We start from the raw sequence: 7,233 nt of genomic DNA on the forward strand, positions 1-7,233 counted from the left end.
GAGGGAGGGGAACAGGTGGGTGTTGTCTGAGTTATTCATGGTGTCTCGGGCTGAGGGAGGGGAACAGGTGGCTGTTGTCTGAGGTTATTCATGGTGTCTCGGGCTCGGGAGGGGAACAGGTGGGTGTTGTCTGAGGTTATTCATGGTGTCTCGGGCTGAGGGAGGGGAACAGGTGGGTGTTGTCTGAGTTATTCATGGTGTCTCGGGCTGAGGGAGGGGAACAGGTGGGTGTTGTCTGAGGTTATTCATGGTGTCTCGGGCTGAGGGAGGGGAACAGGTGGGTGTTGTCTGAGGTTATGTTGTCTCGGGCTGAGGGAGGGGAACAGGTGGGTGTTGTCTGAGGTTATTCATGTTGTCTCGGACTGAGGGAGGGGAACAGGTGGGTGTTGTCTGAGGTTATTCATGGTGTCTCGGGCTGAGGGAGGGGAACAGGTGGGTGTTGTCTGAGGTTATTCATGGTGTCTCGGGCTGAGGGAGGGGAACAGGTGGGTGTTGTCTGAGGTTATTCATGGTGTCTCGGGCTCGGGAGGGGAACAGGTGGGTGTTGTCTGAGTTATTCATGGTGTCTCTGGCTGAGGGAGGGGAACAGGTGGGTGTTGTCTGAGGTTATGTTGTCTCGGGCTGAGGGAGGGGAACAGGTGGGTGTTGTCTGAGGTTATTCATGGTGTCTCTGGCTGAGGGAGGGGAACAGGTGGGTGTTGTCTGAGGTTATGGTGCCTCGGGCTGAGGGAGGGGAACAGGTGGGTGTTGTCTGAGGTTATTCATGGTGTCTCGGGCTGAGGGAGGGGAACAGGTGCGTGTTGTCTGAGGTTATGGTGTCTCGGGCTGAGGGAGGGGAACAGGTGGGTGTTGTCTGAGTTATTCATGGTGTCTCGGGCTGAGGGAGGGGAACAGGTGGGTGTTGTCTGAGTTATTCATGGTGTCTCGGGCTGAGGGAGGGGAACAGGTGGCTGTTGTCTGAGTTATTCATGGTGTCTCGGGCTCGGGGGGGGGAACAGGTGGCTGTTGTCTGAGTTATTCATGGTGTCTCGGGCTCGGGGGGGGGAACAGGTGGCTGTTGTCTGAGGTTATTCATGGTGTCTCGGACTGAGGGAGGGGAAACAGGTGGCTGTTGTCTGAGGTTATTCATGGTGTCTCGGACTGAGGGAGGGGAACAGGTGGGTGTTATCTGAGGTTATTCATGGTGTCTCGGGCTCGGGGGGGGGAACAGGTGGCTGTTGTCTGAGGTTATTCATGGTGTCTCGGACTGAGGGAGGGGAAACAGGTGGCTGTTGTCTGAGGTTATTCATGGTGTCTCGGGCTGAGGGAGGGGAACAGGTGGGTGTTGTCTGAGGTTATTCATGGTGTCTTGGGCTCGGGGGGGGGAACAGGTGGGTGTCTGAGTTATTCATGGTGTCTCGGGCTGAGGGAGGGGAACAGGTGGGTGTTGTCTGAGGTTATTCATGGTGTCTTGGGCTCGGGGGGGGGAACAGGTGGGTGTTGTCTGAGTTATTCATGGTGTCTCGGGCTCGGGGGGGGGGAACAGGTGGGTGTTGTCTGAGTTATTCATGGTGTCTCGGGCTCGGGGGGGGAACAGGTGGCTGTTGTCTGAGGTTATTCATGGTGTCTCGGGCTGAGGGAGGGGAACAGGTGGGTGTTGTCTGAGTTATTCATGGTGTCTCGGGCTCGGGGGGGGGGAACAGGTGGGTGTTGTCTGAGTTATTCATGGTGTCTCGGGCTCGGGGGGGGAACAGGTGGCTGTTGTCTGAGGTTATTCATGGTGTCTCGGGCTGAGGGAGGGGAACAGGTGGGTGTTGTCTGAGGTTATTCATGGTGTCTCGGGCTCGGGGGGGGGAACAGGTGGCTGTTGTCTGAGGTTATTCATGGTGTCTCGGGCTCGGGGGGGGGGAACAGGTGGCTGTTACTCTTGGTAGCTTTGTTAACAGTGGTGGGTGGGTGGGTGTGAGGGGTTGAGAAGAGGGCAGAGTTGACCCCTCCCATGGTCACATGAAAGCCTCCTGTATCCGGAAACTTTGGATTTAAAGATTAAGTATTAAAGAATAACTTTATTTGTTACACGTACATGGAAGCATACAGTGGAATGTGTTGTTTGCATCCGTGGTCGACGCAGTCCTGGATACGTGCTGCGGGCAAACATCGCCACACTTCCGGCACCGACAGAGCATGCCCACTGTTTACTAACTCTGGAATCTGGGAGGAAACCGGAGCACCCGGAGGAAACGTACAAACTCCTTACAGAGAGCGACGAGAATTGGACCCCAATCGTTGACACTGTAAAGTGTTACGCCTCCCTGCCCCAGGTTTGACCCGGTGTCTGCTGATTTCCTGGGTTCCAGTGAACTCCTGCAGTCTGTACGCCAAAGACTCTTGACAAAAATAAATTTACAAAAAAACAGATGTGGGAACTCAGAAATTAAAACAAACTGTTTGAAATGCTCAGCAGGCTGGGCAGTGTCTGTGGCGGTGGGGGGTGGTGGGAGAAGGATGATGAAGCATCTCCAACTTGAAACATGAGCACTGTTTCTCTTTATGTGGATGCTGCCACTTTTCAGACCGTCCCTCTTGTCTCTCGACTGGTTATGTACCACTTAGACCCTGAGGCCTAGTTCACTTTGGAACATCTGAACAAAGACAGCTGTGGAAACATTACAGAGAAAGTGAAGCTACATTTTAAATACATGAAACCAACAAGAGGAAAATCCTTGTGACTGAGAGGTTAGACCAAACAGTTAGGATCATAGTTTACAAATTGTCACCTGAACCTGTGGTGAAGTCAGCCATTTTGAGTCAAGGATATACTGGGGACAGCCTGAAAGTCAGAGCATGCCCACAGGTCACTAACCCCCAACCTGCACGTCTTTCGAAGGTGGCAGGGAACTGGATCACAGGGAGAATGCACAACTTTAGAGACAGTGGCAGGAATTGAACCCCAATTATACAGCTAGTACTGTAAATCATTACTCTAACCCTTACACTAACTGGCACTGCAAGTCATTGCTCCAACCCCTACACTAACTGGCATCGTGCCATTACCCCAAGCCCTACAGTACTGAGCTGGCAATAGCACTCCATCCGTAGCCTCACTGGTTGTGCTTCCTGCCCTCACTCGCGGCAGCACTGTCCCCGGTTCCAGCCTTGCCGATCCCCAGGAGAGACGCTGCTGGTGTAGGTGCTGCAAGTGGGGACAGAAAGACCAGTGAGTCAGAGAGATGCACGCTCTGTGGAGAGGAGAGGGCTCATTCAGATCTGATGAAATGGCAATGCACTCAATTGTAAATGAAAATTTGAAGGGAAAAGATGAGCTTTATTTTGTCACGTGTACATTGAAACGTACAGTGAAATGCATCAAATCAAGTCAGCGAGGATTGTCTTGGGCAGCCCATAAGTGTCACCATGCTTTCAGCAGCAACATAGCATGCCCACAACTCAGTAACCCTGACCCGTACGCAGTCACAAGATGAACATAAAAACTTACAGACAGCAGCATGTAGTAAACTCCCATCTTACAGCTATCCGCTGAAAAATGTGCTAACTGCTATGCTGCCTGTTCAAAAAACACATGAATACTTAACAAGAAACACTCAGTAGGTCAGGTCGCATCTGTGCAGAGAGAAAGAGATTTAAGGTTTTGAAATAGACACCATTTGGATCCAGTATAGCTGACTGCTGTCCGATCTGAAACCTCAACTGCTTCTCTCTCCACAGATGCTGCCCGGCCTGCTGAGTGTTTTCCTGCTTTCCTTTATAACCATATAACAATTACAGCACGGAAACAGGCCATCTCAACCCTTCTAGTCCATGCCGAACGCTCACTCTCACCTAGTCCCACCGACCTGCACTCAGCCCATAACTCTCCATTCCTTTCCTGTCCGTATACCAATCCAATACTTTTTAGCATTTGCTGCAGTTTTTAAATTTAAATTGCTCATGGTCTTCTATGTCTTTGCATTTCTGTAGCAAAGGGGATAGGTTGTCGTTCTTTGTAACTTTTCATCAGCATAACTACCTCAGCTGGATCTGCCAGTTAACATCCATCCCAGAGGAAACGTTCAACCTTGGATTCCAGCTGGCTGCTGCTTTGAAGCAGGGCTGCAATTTTGGCAACCATACTAAGGCAATTAAAGTGTTGTTCCACTGGCATTGAACCCTCTAGTTTTAATCTTGCACATGTATAGAGTTGCCCACTGCATGCTTGCATGCACAGGATGGCAAAAAGTTAGAACAGAAACTTCAGTGTTTGCCCTCAAGTGGCCAAAACCAGCAACTACACTGTGACAGCTGACATAGGAAAAGTGAATGGGAACAATTTACAATTAGAATCTGGCTTATTATCACTGACATGTTGCTTTATGGCAGCAGTAAGGTGCCAAGCATACAACGAAAATATTAAAAATAGGATGTGTGAAAGGAGAACAGAATATTGAGGCTGTGTTCATGGACCATTCCGAAATTTGGACACAAATCCACCCAAGCTTTATGCCTTGGGAGGCACAGGATGCTAGAATTTTAAATGTTTTGAAAGTTACATGTGAAGGTCGAGATGAAATGGAGCCAACTCCAAGCCAACACTTGAAGTTGTTTCTCACACGTCTTGTAACTTTTTCTGTGAGTGTAAACAATCTGTTGGGATCTCTTTTACCAATCATCTTGTCTGACTTTGTCTTTCTCTACACCAGTCAATTCTGAGAGCAGAATGTTGTCTGAATGCCTCTTACCCCTTCCCTCAGCCCTCGCCCTCCCCGGCTCCCCCACTCGGTGCCTGCCCTCCCTCTCCTGACACAGTGTGTCAGGACTGATGTTATCTCTGTCCTCTCTTCTGCCAGGTGTTGCCCACATTGTGACTCTCGCCCACGGCTTTCTCCTACCAAAAGAATCCTTTTTATCTGCTTTTTTGTATCACTGCCAGAGCACTTCACGTTACAACAACTGTTGTTATCTCAGAGTGTTTTTTATTTTCCTTCTTTTCAAAACAGTCTGTACTTTTCAATCCAGACATCTCGCCCGCCTTGTGCACTAATGTGTTTGAACAAAATAGCAGGACTTGACTGAGGAAAACAAGGATGTGAAATGCTGAAAAACTGGGTAGGAAAAGGAAGGAGAGATGGTTCTACGAGCAGCTGAAAGGAGTGAGGGATGGTGTCTAGTGAGGAACTGCCTGCTTTCGGGTAGAGACCCTTCACCTGGACAAGAGCAAGTAGAGAGGTGATTGCAGGTATAAAGAGATGGAGGGAGGGATGGGCTAAGCACTGGCATGTGGGTCCGTCTTCCTAAAAACAACTTCTGGCATCCATCAACAACAGACATTTCACATGGAGGCTTTGTTCCAGGGGGTGGGCAATAACTGCTGATCTTGGCAATAAAGTTCAAAGTAAATTTATTGTCAAAGTCCAAATATGTCACCACATACTATCCTGAGACTCAATTTATTGAAATACAGCGCAAAGTACCCCCTTACAGCTGTTTGAGTCCAGTAACTCCCAATTTAACTTTAGCCTAATCCGTTTGCAAGCACCAATTAACTTACCAACCCATTAGGGCTTTGATTGTGGGATTAAACGGGGAGAAGGTGCAAACTCCTTACAGACAGCGGCAGGGATTGAACCCGGGTCACTGGTGCTGTAAAGTGTTGTACCATGGTGCTGTAAAGTGTTGTACCATGGGACAGAAGGGCTGGTTACCAAAGCTGTATCTCTAAATGAATTAATGTTCTTGCAGGATTCACAGTAAGTAGAAAGAAATAATAGAATCCATGAAAATCTGCACGCAAAGATGGACAATGTACAGAAGACAAGAAAGAGAAAAAAACAAAATAGTGATAATAAACAAGTGAATAACCAATAATTAGAGCATGAGTTGTCAAGACCTTGTTGGCCCATCAGTTCAGTGAAGATACCTCAGCTTGATGGCTGAAGAATTGTTCCTGAACATGGAGGTGTGGAACCTAAGGCTCAGTTCCACCGTCCTGATGGCAGCCAGTGAGAAGTGGGCTTGGCCTGGATAGTGGGGTGTCTCTGAATGCTGCTTTCCTGCCACAGTGCTCCTTATAGTTGGTAGAGAGGACTTTACCTGTGATGGACGGGGCTGTACCCACATCCCATGGAAGAAGCTAAGGAAGCTTCTTCTAATCTAACCCCAACTGCAGAAAATAAACAATCAATTTAATCCTAGTGTTGAGCTGACGGGATGTTGCACTGTCCACCATGTGGATTCCAAACTTCCTACACCACCCATTTTGTTCCTGAGAATGGGAAAAGTACAGGCTGTCATTTATTGCAGTGTTTATGGGAGCTTTCTTTGTAAACTGGCAGCACCACACAAAATGCTGGAGGAATTCAGCAGGTCAGGCAAAAATGTCAATGTTTCAGGCTGAGACCCTTCATCTGGATTGGAAAGGAAGGGGGCAGAGGCAGAATAAAGTGGTGTGGGGGAAGGGAAAGAGTGCAAGCCGGCGGATGGGTGAGGAGGGGGTTTGGAGCAACAGGCTGGAAGGTGATGGGAAGAAGGAGGAATCTAGTGGGAGGAAGGGATGTAGGAGCAGAAACCAGCGGCAGGTGAGGCGAAGAGAAGAGGTGGGGTGGGGGAGAACCAAAATGGGGATTTGCTGCCTCATTTCAACATTGGAAATGCAAGTAATCTCTCAGTGGTGATGAAATGCTTTAGGATATATTGGGAACCCGGAAAGTTCTGTTAAAGCAGAAGTCCGGAGATCCAAACAGACTCTGCCCACTGACAGTGCTCCCAGTTTCCTACACTTGGTAACTGTCCCTCCATTCCTTACTCTCCCAATGATGCAACCATCTAAAACCATTGCTTTAGATCTACAGAACTGACAGTCTTTGCTACCAAATGCCTCCTAAATTATACTATTTTTAACCTGTACTTGTTTAAAAGTCATTTGTAAATCCATCTTTGGAAATAGATAACTTTGCTTTGAGGAGTAATCTTAATTCACTGACTATTCCTTAAAACTTCTGTAAAGGTGCGCTTGAGATTAACACAGCACTTAAACAACGTTTAATCTTTGGGTAGCCATCTTTCCCAAGGTTGCTTCTGAGAAAAAAAGATGAGCTTTGTTTATCTCTCGTACATTGAAACGTGCAGTCAATTGAGTTGTGTGCATCAGTGGCGAAGGATGTGCTGTGTCGTCAGGCCTCCGACATCAACATAACCAACTTCCAATTTGCTAATCGTAACCCGTACATCTTTGGGAGGAACCACGACCACCAAAGCAGC

The sequence above is a fragment of the Hypanus sabinus genome, chromosome 29 (genome assembly GCF_030144855.1).
Source record: "Hypanus sabinus isolate sHypSab1 chromosome 29, sHypSab1.hap1, whole genome shotgun sequence".
NCBI classification, from domain to species: Eukaryota; Metazoa; Chordata; class Chondrichthyes; order Myliobatiformes; family Dasyatidae; genus Hypanus; species Hypanus sabinus.